Genomic DNA, 14,079 nt, shown 5'->3' on the forward strand with positions numbered 1-14,079 from the left:
GTCAATACCTTTTTGTGCATATAAAGAACACTAGAAACGTAGTTGAAACGAAGAAGTTATGGTTGTTTGAAGTTGAGTTGGAAAATGGAGATTTTGCCCTACGTAGAGTGTACTGTTGCTACGCATGGCATTAGGGTTTACATGGTGCTAACCTTAATTTTGAGGTATTTAGCCATATTTAAGGAAATAAACCCCCTTGAGGCTCTTCTTCTCATCAGCCTCCGCCCACTTGATCATCTAACTCGAAACCCTAATCCCTTAGAGAAAATATTGTGCTTTTGTTGTGTGTTTTTGGTACACATGAAGAAGGAGAAGTCTATCATTGTGGATTGGTGTGGCTCAAGCTTGAAGATCGAGAGTTTTCATCTCATCTGCCAACTTCAGGAGGTATAAAGTTTTCCCCTATATGATTCATTGGGTTAGATCTAGGTTAGCTTGTTGGTTTGTATGCTTCTTTTCCCATGATTTTGGTTCTTGTGAGTAAGAACTACTCCAGAGCTTAAGTCTGTCATTTCTTGTTTTTTCTGAGGTTCTCATGACATAAAATGGTATCTTAGTTGCTATCTTTCACCAATGCAAGGGTTTGAGGTCACTAAAGGATGATATGTAACTAGGGTTTGGTCTTGTGCTCCATTAAGCCTTGAAAAGGCATAAAATCAGGAAATTTATCACTCTAGATGTTCATTAGGACCATATCTAAATTTTACATTGGTGGTCTTTAAGGATTAAGAGCTAGAATGGAAAATGATTTATTAGTGTGTTACGTCGTGCGTAAAATAGGCTATGCCCAACGTAGCCTTGATTCATCATGATTCTTGTTAAGCCCTCTAAGCGGGGCGTAGAAGCATGGTGTATGCAAAGTGTAGCACCAGAAGGTGTAATTAGTCATTTTTGGCCATTAGGTCACATTTGGAAGCGTCTAGCCTCGGAAGGGTAAAATGGTCTTTTACCCTAAAGTAAGATAATATGTGATGGACCCTTAATTATGGATTATCACCTGAATGCTAATTAGGGTTATCTGACTACTGATCGAGGTGAGTCTCTTCACTATATTGTAGGACGCTAGGTGTTATTGAATTGTTATTGTCTTTTTGACACTTGCATGTTATGTATCTTGTGTCGGGCCCATTATGTATTTTGGGCGGGGCCTGTTAGCCGGGTGGGCCCGATGTATGTATGGTATGTGGTATTTTGGGACCTCACTAAGCTTTGTGTTTACAGTTTATGTTTATGTTTCAGGTACTTCCAGTTTCAAAGGAAAGAGCTCGACATGATTGCATCGTATCCACCGGTGTTTCGCATTTTATGACTTGATTTGTACTGTGATAACTATTTTATACATTTATATACTTTGACGGTGTTTTGGAATGAATGAATGGTTGTTTTGGTTGACTTAAAAACAAAATTTTAACTTGGAATTTTTGGGACGTTAAAAATAAAATGTGAAAATATAGGGGCATGTAGTATCGCTAAACTCACTTGAGCTGCTAACTTAACTCGTTCACCTTACTTATTATACTCAAAGACTTCTTAAGCTTCACCTTACTACCACTAAGAGATAGATAATGTCTAGCTCTTCCATGACATCACATTAGAACTTCATTCTCCCATGGATGGAGGGAAATGTGTCATTTCTCCTCTCTCTAAGTCATGATATGATGAAGGAATGTGTCATTTAACACTTACGTCCCTAAAATCTACATTCTTCTATTTTGACCACCATTTCACAAAGAAATAAATGAAACTTCTACGTTTTACACTTTTGTAGCATTTTCATTTCCAGCCCTCAAGGTTGACTATCTTGTCAAATGTAGTCCTTTTTTATTTATTTTCTATATTTAACTACAAAATGACTATTTTCTTTAAATATTTAATCCAAGCATCTCTTCAGTTAATTTTTTATACTTTCTTTATATTTTAACTAATTATTATTTATTACATTTTATTCTTAAGAAAATCACTAATAATTTATCTTATTTTATTTACAAAAATAGATATAAGTTTTTGAAATATATAAAATTACATAAATGAATATTTATACGAAAACTAAAACCGAAGCACAATAATAAAAATTGATCTTCTAACTATAAATTTTAAAATTCATAAATATTCAATAACTATTTTAATTTTTTCTTGATCGGCTTTGTATTATTTTCCTACATATTAAAATATATGGATAGATTCACATACACATAGAAAAAATACCATAATGATCAATAAAGTAATATATCTTTTCACGACGTTTTTGTTTTTTTATGTTTATGTTTTTGTTAAAAAAAACATACGATTGATATAGGCTCATGATTTGTTTAAAACCTGAATATATATATATATATATATATATATATATATATATATATATATATATATATATAGAGAGAGAGAGAGTTAGGTTCATATGAGACAATAGTATTTTGTGAGACAAGGAGACCAAATCTTGACCACTCATCTTGAATAATCTAAGGCTATAATTAAATCAGATTACACCACAAGGAAGTACAAGGAGGCGGTAGCATTTTTGCAATTAAATGGAACTTCAGGATTAGAATAAGGGCGCAGAGGGGCAGTAAGGGGATTTTACTGTCTATTTCATCGAGGTCGCAAAAAACACTTTGTATTCTTTCAAATCTTCTTCATTCTGATTCATAAAACCCTAATCTCGATACGAACAATAAAACCTGTTTGATTCAATCTCGATCATCAACATCTTTTGTTTCCTTCAGATTTAGATTTGAACGCTCTGATTTTATCAACCTTTCATGCTGATTTTGATTCTGAAATCCCTCGAGCATCAATTGATCCTGAATCAAAAGCATTCCAAATTTCTTATTCCAACAAATGGATACATAATCAGATTCAGATTAATTCATTCCAGGTAACGTATAATAGTATAATTTATCTGCATCATGATTCAAACATTTCTTTGTTTTTCTCACGTATAAAACCCTCCACCTCGATGAACACTAAAAATCCTTTTTTTTCCTGATCTACAGTTCGATTGGAGAACTGTTAAATCGAGATTAAGTTTTTATTTTAACAATTAGATTCCTCTCATGCTTAAACATTGTGATTACTCCAATTCTGATTACAAGAGAGATTTGGAATTAAAGAACCCTAAAAATCCTCTTTTTCACTATGATTAATATTATCAACTTTGTGATTCTGATTATGTTCCCCGATCAAGCTTTCAATCACATAGTATTACAGAATCAAAGAAATCGGATCAAGATCTCAAGAATACCTGGTTTAACACAATCAGATTCAAGTTCAACATAATCACATTCAAGTTCTAATTCTCATATAAAATCTCTTTTTTTTACTTCGCTTCATATCTACTCCAAATAACTATTTTTTTGTGTCAAAGAAGTCAAAGTAAAAATGAATAAACCATGATATATCTTTTTATATATAGCTTTCTTCACATTTCAAATTTGAATGTATAATATTCTACCGATTCTATGAATTTTAATGAGAATGCATACTATTCTACATATTTTAGTATCATATTCTACATATTTGTACCAGTTAAACACCTTGTAATTTTACATAAACCTTGCACTTCCATGAAGCACAGTATGCCAGATATTTTAAAATATGAATATGTGATATTCTAATTATTTTATAAATTGTAATGTGGAACGGATAGTATTCTACATATGTTAATATAATATTCTATATATTTTGTATATTTTCTATGGTATGTGCAATATTCTGCATATCTTAGTATAATATTCTATATATTCTGAATATATATTCTTGTTCTTTAACTCTTTCTCCCAATTTGTCATGTACATCACAATCATTTCCTAAACAGGTTGCGAACTCATGATTAATTTCTAAAATCTTCATTGAATTGAATGTGTGATATCATATTCTACATATTTTCACCAATTAAAGACCTTGCACTTTTATATAAACCTTGCACTTTTATATAAACCTTGAACTTCCACGCAATATAAAATCCTATATATATTTCAAAATATGAATTGTTATTACGTGATAGTTTGATAAGTCATATGGTACTTCTTAATTTGATCCATATGTTACATTGTTTGATTATTTTGATGATCGATTAAAAATATTAGTAAAATAGTGTTTAGTAACATAATATTCTATGTATTCTAATTTGTTTAAGTTAGCTGTTACTTCATAATTTGGTTTCGGGTGTTATTTTATTGATTAATCAGATGTTACTGTTTACTTTGATAAATCAGAACTAATTCATACACGAATGGCTTTATTGTGTAAAGTTAATGTCTTTATGTAGCACATTCTAACATTCTATATTTTCTTTTATCATAACTTGATGTATTATTCAAAGAACACTTCTTTATACTTTATTAGGAGAATGTATGATATTGATTATTATTGAAATGAAGTATATGATTAATAATGTTAATATTATAATATTCTAGATTTTATTTTATCATAACTTAATGTACAATTCAAAGAAAAGTTCTTTATATGCTATTTGGAGAGTCTATGATGTTGATTATTGTTAGAATGTAGTTTACGCTTTATAATAGCAATACTCTAGTTTTTTGTCAAGTATTTAATAGACAATTTCACATATTATTTTTGTTTATGGTATTTAGTGTGAATATTCTAGTATTTTGTTCTAAAAGAAGCATGATGTATATTTTGATGCAGATCAATTGAAAAGAATGACTAAATCAAAAGCAAAATATGTTGTTGATATTAAAACTATGAAAACAATGATAGTTCAATTGATATATCTTTATCAGAATGCGAAATAAAGGACAAGGTATAACATTCAACACATTAACGTATATGGATATTTGATATAAATACTCTAAGTTAACATATTATTAAGTGTTATATTCTTCTTTTCACGATGTTGATTATTCTTAGAATGTACATATTTTTATATTTGATTTTTATTAGGTTATAAAATGATGCATATGTTTTAGTTTTTTTGTGTTAATAAAGTTATGATATATGTTTTGATGCATTTGAAAATCTTGATTAAGAAACTTGGTATATGATGAAGGGAAGAGATTGATGGAAAAAGAAAGCATAAGGTATCCAAAAATAGAATTGATGGAAGTTTGGAGATGTGTGGTGGTGAATAAAATTCTTAAAATGTTACAAAACGTTTGATTTTTGTTATTACTTGACTGTAGTTTGTATATTTTGGGTATTTTGTTCTAGTAAATATTTGTTTACATTGATTCTACTTTTCATGATGCAGCCAAATTGAATGATCACCTAAACTAATTGAAGAAGCTAAGGAGTTTGCAAAATCTAACCGACTAAAGCATCTTAATTTGGTGCATGAAGCAATGCAGTGAAATGAAGATTGTTGATCTAATTGATAAAATATTTGCAAGAATTTAATGGTTAATGAATTTAGAGTCTTTTTCTCTTTGAAGATTGGCTATATTTTCTATATTTTGAATAACATGTATGGTTGAATGTTTGGTAAACAATAGTTATGGTTTGAAGGTTTGATGATTGGTGAATATTTAATAAAACAATATTGTGGTTGAACAATAGTTATGTTTTAAATGAAAATACATGTAATTTTTCACATATTAAACGAGTTTAAAAGTAAAGTCTTTATGTAAAATATTTTATTAGAATAATATTGTATGTTTTATGTTATAATAACTATATTTATAATATTCTAATAAAATAATTTCATGTGTTGTTCATTATCATCAATTGATGTTTATGTCTTTTTTAGAGTTAATAGTTTATGTCGTGTAATGGTAGTAATATCTTTCACATATTAGACGAGTTTAAAATTAAATTCTCTATGTAAAATATTCTATCAGAATAATATTGTATGTTTTATGTAATAATAAGTATATGTATAATATTCTAATAGAATAATTTTATGTGTTGTTTGTTATCGTCAATTAATGTTTATGTCTTTTTTTAGAATTTAAGTTGCTATTCAAGGTAAATTTTATAACTAGAGTGTATGATGTTTTAAAATAATTAGAATGTTGTAGTTTATGATGTATGATGTTTATAATCTAATAAAATAAAGTTCTAGGTTTTTTTTAAATAAGTTCATTTATTTCCATGAAAATAATATGTATACGTAGAATATTCTAATACAATTATGTTATATGTTATCAGTTTTCATAAATTTATTACATATATATATATATATATATATATATATAGGTTACCCTAGAACTTTATATATATATATATATATATATATATATATATATATATATTTAATATTCTAATAGAATAATATTATATGTTGTACGTTTTTATAATATATATGTAGAATATTTTAATAGAATAATATTCTATGACATTGTAAGTTATATCCAAAATATTCTAACACAATAATGCCTAATTAAATTTTGGCTTTTTTAATACTCAATGATATGATATTAATCTAGCTATTCAAAATATTCAATATTTTTTTAATGTGTTGTTAATATGTAATATTATAAACTTATATATAATATTATGAAATTTAAGTGTAGTATTCTAAATTATGTTGTATGGAATATTTTGATATTAAAGTGTAATATTCTAATTATGTTATAACATATAAAATGAACTTATATTACATAATATTCTAATATTATACGCAATATTCTGAATTTACATAACATTCTAATAGAATAATTTAATTAGGTTGACTATATTCAAGTTACAATTCTCATAGAATAAAGTTATAGGTTGTCTGTATCTGTAGAACATTCTAAATAGAATGTAACACAAAATGATTATATGAACATCAAATATCGAACTAGAATATAACAATACATATGTAAGAAATTAAAATAATGCACAATTTATTTGTAATTACCAATGTAAAAAATTAAACTTAGAATATAGTGTTATCGTTTTATTCAATTACCTCAAATACATCACTTGAAACCAAACAAAGCAAAATATAAACAAATTTACAACATCCCACTACATAAAATGAGACTCTCCAAGAAATTATTATCAAGCCACATTTCTCTACAATTCCATTCAAGGGTTACCTAAAAATTTGTAATGATAGAAAACATGAAAGTTTTAGCTAATTTCATAACTGTATGTACCACTTTACACTGTGAAAGAGATCTGCTGGGTATTGAGATATATATTTGATGCAATAACTATGTTTAAAGTTGCACAAATATGGAGAACAATTTCATCAAGAAAGAAATAAGGAGAGTGCATGGACTAAATTAAACCAACATCCTCATTACAGATTTCGATTCCGAAGATGAACCAAGTCCTCATTATCCATAAACTACTTAGCCACTTTAACTCTTTATGGAACAAGGACAATTGAAACAAACATGTCAATATACTTCTTGAAGTTCTCATCATTAATTAATGGTGGCAAGATATGGATAATATGCTTCTTCCAACACACGCACTGAACATTCGCATTGATAAACAGTTGTATGTCATTCAATCACTGACAAAAAGAAGAATTACACTAGTCATCACTAAGTTAAGAAAAATCATCTTGGAATTTGGGGTCAATATCATTAAATAGTAACAAAGTTTAAGGGTTGGAAGGAAGGAATGATATATTAGACTCTACATCAGACTCTTTATTCATTCAGGACTTTCATCAAACAGCTAGAGTGCATGTATAATATACGAGAATTGGCTCAATAACAATAATAGTTATGTACATACCTCATTGATTTTATAGAATGAGCACAATATAACTCAAAGATACGTTGTTTTGCTTGCTTCTCTTCAATAGCAGAAAAAACCAAAAGCTTGAAATTGATAATCAATGGCTGAAATCAAATATCTAGAATGATAATAGATCTAAGATGAATTTAAATTGCTAAAACACTTGATTTCAGAGTAAAACTCGAATCATCAATCTGATGGAAATCGATATCAGTTGATGATCGATTATTGATATTGATGAATGGTTAAAAATCAATGATTTGAAATTAAAATTGAAGCTTGAAGTAGAGTAAAAATCACAGTTTGAAAGATCGATAGTAATTGTTGAAAATGAAGATTATTAGAAATCGTCTGAACACTTGAACCTCTACCTTGGATTAAATCGATGATCACAGAGCTAAAATCGATAACAATCTTGAAATGAGTTGTTGGTGTCGATAGATGAACATGAACCTCAATCACTCAGATTATCAATTGGGGATGTAAAAGAATGAAGAATGGAAGAATTAAAGAGATAGAAGATCGATCAGATTGAACTGGAGACCAAGGAATATTGATCTGGTAAATATCTTGGTAGAAGAATCGAAGCAGATGATTTCTTGATGATGTCAATGACGTTAACATTATATCTGATCATCTTAAATTTAACCTAGAGACTAATCTACCCCTAATTAACTAATCAATTAGATTAATTAGTGTTAATCACTTTTTTTATGAGCCACAAGATTAGTTTTGATCAAAGGCTAAGATTTGGTCCCCCTGTCTCACAAAATATAGGTGGTCTCAAATGAACCTCTACCTATATATATATATATATATATATATATATATATATATATATATATATATATATATATATATATATATATATATATTCGGGTTAGGTTATAATGTGGATAGATAACTATTGTATGGACGTATGGACATTGCTATTCTATGTGAATTACTAAGAAATAGGTTGTTTAGTAATGTGAATATGTTCAACTTCACACAACTATCATCATTTTCATGCATTCTCACTAATTCTTATATTTTTGTTCTCACGCATCGTTTTTCACTCATTTTCATTCTTACAAAATACGATTCAATAAACATTCTGACAGAATGAGAATAATAATAAAAAATCTATAATAACCTCATAGACGATTTAATTAGTGAGAATGTGTGATAATGACAATAGTTATGTAAGATTAAAAGTATTCATATTATCAAACAACATATTTTATTTGTCATTCTCACAGAATAACACTGGCCATACGTCTGCACAATAGATGTCAATCCACATTTGTACCTCTCTCTCTCTCTCTCTATATATATATATATATATATATATATATATATATATATATATATATATGTGTGTGTGTGTGTGTGTGTGTACAATAATAATACGAAAAATGAAAAACTAAACGTTCAAAGAAATGAAGGCTAAAAATGAAAACCAAAGAATGAAAAAAGAAAAAAAAAACATTTAAAATTGCCAAAACAAGAAAACATGTAGATAAAAATGTTTAAATTGACGAAATTACATATTGGTAAATTAATTGATATAATTGTTATAAATGAGCTTTTCAATGAAAATAATATATATTTTTTTTCATTTTTTCATTTTTTTCCGAATGCTTTATTCCGAACTTCATTTCCAAAATGTTTGTGCCCTAGGATTCCACCAACAAATTTTCTAAGGCATCTATCCTACAAAACATTTTGCTTATCCATTTCGTTACCCTTTTACTTGTTCGACCAACCAATATTTGTTATGTCATTTCGTCAATTACTATGTTTGAAAGCTTGCATGACATTAAGTTCAAAAAGTACATTTTGAACATCTTAAATATAGAATTTAGGAAGATTATAAATTTGACGATGATATATTTATTTTTTGTATATTTATAAAATCGCATCAAAAATCTGTAGTAAAATATTATGTGGGGTTATTAAGACATCTCCAAAAGTTTACATAATTTCTATTCGCACATTTGTAATTACAAAAATTGCAGTGGTTGTTCTGTAACATATGTTTTTAATTTGAAATCATAAGAGAAAAATATAGGGACTGAATTTGTAAATACTGTTTCAATTCTGTAACATATGTTTTTAATTTGAAATCATAATAATAAAAAATGGAGATTGGCAAGCTGAGAAAAATATAGGGACTGAATTTGTAAATACTGTTTCAATTCTTAATTCAAAAGAGAAACCCAAATATCTTCACAAATTTCTTCCCCTGTTTTCTCGTTCGATTCTTCACTTTTTTTCGCAATTCCAGTAGGCAGTCCATTGATTTCTCAATATTTTTATAATGCTTAAGTTTGTAACCTTTCTAGGTCGTTCAAAAGTCTGAATTTATGTCTCTAATCAAAGTGATGGTTGTATGATTTTAATCATCGTTATTTTCCCTAATTACACCTATTTATAATTCTAAAAAAACTGATATAATTAGTTAATTATAATATATATCATTTATTTTTGAGTTATCACCAAGTTCCCCCCTTCGAAAAATTTCATCATATCTCGTTCGGTTTCCCATTTCACATTTGATCCCTTAGTATCTCCAATCCAAAAATCACTTATCCAACTCATTCCTTAACTACAAATGGTCCAACAACAAAGACTCATTTTACCTTTAACAAAATACACTACCTCCTTCTATGAGGACACCTTCAACATGACTTCGTCTCCGACTTGAAACACTATTGGCTTCCTACGTTTAAGAGTGGGTTAGGGAAGGAGGGGGTGTTACACGTGAGCTATAATAGATTTCTTATTGTTATTACTATAAAACATTTTAAAAAAACATGTACTTCTATATATGTTTTGCGAGAATATAAAAAATATATTTTTATAACACAAAAATAATCTTTGGTTTTCAACAATAAAGTAATATCATATTTAACATCATTGGTTCTAATTTGTCATTATCACTAATACTTTGAAATAATAATTATAAACTCATTTTATCAAAATCAATTATCAAACATTTCATTAATGTTATTTACAACAAAATAATAAGCGATAGAAACTAACATAATATGTAACAAATAGCATAAAATACATGTTGAATAATGTTCTCTTGGAAAGAAAAATAGATTGTCTAAACATAAAAAATAAAAAAAATAAAAAAAAAAAAAAAAAAAAAAACATTGTAAAAATACATACATGTTAATTTCTCTAACTGATAAACAGTCTGAAGACTGATTTACCCAAAGCTCATGAGAACTAATTATCAGTTTCACTTCATCATCTTATGATTATAATAATATTCACAACACATAAACTTAAAAAAAAAAAAAAAAAAAAAAAAAAAAAAAAAAGTACACCTAAAAAGACATACTAAAATTTGAAACTCTGTTAAAATGTAAAACTTTACATGCACCCAATTTGAGTTTACTTGCATTTGCATTTTGAAAAAAAATGCAATTTCTCTCTTACATCTATGAAACCAATTACATAACCCTTCAAACGCTACCAATATAATATATCATTTTGTGTTGATATACATGCAATATGCAAATTACTCTAACTGGTAAATAACTTGAAGACTAATTTACTCAAAGCTCATGAGAAGTAATTATCAGTTCCACTTTATCATCTTATGATTATAAAAAAAAAAAAGATGCATAACACATAAATTTAAAAAAAAATGATCTCAAGTATATCTTTAAACGCATACAAAAATTTGAAGCTCGGTTAAAATCTAAAACTATACATGCACCAAATTTGAGTTTACTTGCATTTGCATTTCGAAAAAAATGAAATTGCTCTCTTACATCCATGAAACCACTCACATAATTCTTCACACCCTACCAATATAATCTATCATTTTGTGTTGACATACATCCAATATGCAAGCTACAATGTTCTTATATAGGATAAATATTTCGTTTAACCCATCAATTAAATAACATGATATGAAGAGTTTTGAGAGTTACAAATCATACACTTCAATTAATCATCAATTAAACTGTATAAGTTGAATAGTATTGAGAGTTACAAATGAATGAAGTTCAAGCAAAAATGTTTGCTTTATAAGATACTAGACGAATTCTCTCGCGTTTCGTGGCCGCAGGTTTAAAATAAATTGTTAGTATATTGAAAAATATATGTTTATAATGGTTATGTTATTGACATTAACGTGGACATAATATTTTTACACTACTTTATATATATACATATATATATATATATATATATATATATATATAATCTCAACTATTTTGAACAATAATATTCATTGATATATATATATATATATATATATATATATATATATATATATATATATATATATAATCTCAACTATTTGTGAACAATATTATTCATTGATATCAACCCACCTTCCTCATTAATAAAATTAAATATAATTATCTATTTAGTATTATTTTTAATAATTTTTATGATTGATTAATTTAAATTTTTAATTATGCAATTATTTTCTAATTTTATTAATGATGTTCATTTAAAATACAATTTATTTGTAGCTAACGTTATGTAATTTAAAATTTGATGTTATTATCATTTAAAATCATTGTTCAATAATTTTAAATCACTTATTATTATTAAGATAAAGAAGACTTTTAAGAAACACTTAATATTATTATTCAAATATGAAACATATACTAAATAATAAAGTGATAAGATTGACAATTTGCATTTCAAAAGAGACTTGCATGGATAATATGACATATTCATGATTTTTATAATTTGATTTTATTATTTATAACTATTGTTCGTTAATTTTAAAACCACTTATTATTATTAATAAGTGAAAGAAAACTTTCAAAAAACACTTATTATTATACTTAAAATGTTAAACATATAATAAAATATAAAGTGATAAGATAGACAGTTTGCATTTTAAAAGAGACTAACATGGATAATAAGGATAATATGGATAATATGATACATCCATGATTTTTTATTAATTATTGCTTTGAAGCAACACAAACATACAAACATATATACAATATTTAATTAAATGTTACCTATATCACATTCCATAATATATGATCGATAACATGAATCTAAAATTTACATTAAATTTTCAACCACAACATACAATTTTTGTCTTAAAAGAATATTTAAACCAAGAAAAAAAACCAGAATTAGTATATAACAAACTTTAACATAACAACATGGCTCAAAAAATGGTCCAAAGCCCTCAAACCAACACAAAAACCTTTATGCTTGTTTTCTTTGTGAATTTTGTATGTGATTAGTTTTTGTGTGTCTACTCAAAGAGATTGGAATTTTATAGTAGAATGTCCATTAATTGCTTATTAAACATATTATATAAGTTTTAAAACCTTTGAATGATTAATCATTATTAAGAGACTTTAGAGTGTTATTCATTCAAATAGGATGTTTCAAATGAATATGGTTTGAGTAAAAATGTCTCATTGTAGTTTCAAATGAATGTGGTGAAATGAAAAATGTTTCCTTTATAAGTATACTAGACGAATGTCTGCGCGTTGCACAGAAACACCTATATAGTTGATATATATATATATATATATATATATATATATATATATATATATATATATATATATATATATATATATATATATATGTTTTTTAAGTATAACAATAGCGTTGTTAAATTTGATATAATGATTCGTATGCTAAATAGATATAATATATTGATTATTTTGAATTATATGATAATATATACATGTATTATAATTGCATAATCTGAATTGTTTGAATGACTTCTATCCGCGAGTTACTCATGAATAAAATTAAATATAATACATGGTTTAATGTTATTTATAGTTGTTGTTATTTTTAATTGATTTTTTAAAATTTATTTGCTTAACGTTTTAATTTCTATTATTATAATTATTTAAAACATCAAACATTTTTATTTTATTTTAAAGGTAACAATATAATCATTTATATAGAGTTAATTTTCACTATTATTATTGTAAGTTATTTTAAGCTACTTATTTGAAAACTTTTAACGATTATGAAAATATCTTTAGGAAATATTTTAGTTAAATTGATATTATAATTTACTTTTTGCATTTAGCACTATAATTTATCACTTTTAACCATTCACAAAATATTTTTTGGGTTTTTTTAAGTGGAATGAGATTTATATTTAAGTTGACACTGTAATGGTATATTTAAATTCATAGTTCAAGTATTTTGTCCAAAGTGTTCAAAAGTTATAGCTCTAAATTGATAATGACTTACATACAACAACATATTAAATCTAATAAATTAAATATAATATGTTAAAAGTTAAAGACATAACTTTATAAATAGAAGTAAATATATCATTCTAATATTGAAATTTAGTTTATTTAAGATTACACTTTAGGTTTGATATTTATTTAACCTTATTAACCAACTTATAATCATTATTAGAAATACTCTATAATTTATCACTTTTAACTATTTACAAAATATTCTTTAGGTTGTTTAAGTTCAACTAAA

This window comes from Lactuca serriola, chromosome 6, assembly GCF_051521515.1.
Source record: "Lactuca serriola cultivar US96UC23 chromosome 6, Lser_US96UC23_V15, whole genome shotgun sequence".
NCBI lineage: Eukaryota > Viridiplantae > Streptophyta > Magnoliopsida > Asterales > Asteraceae > Lactuca > Lactuca serriola.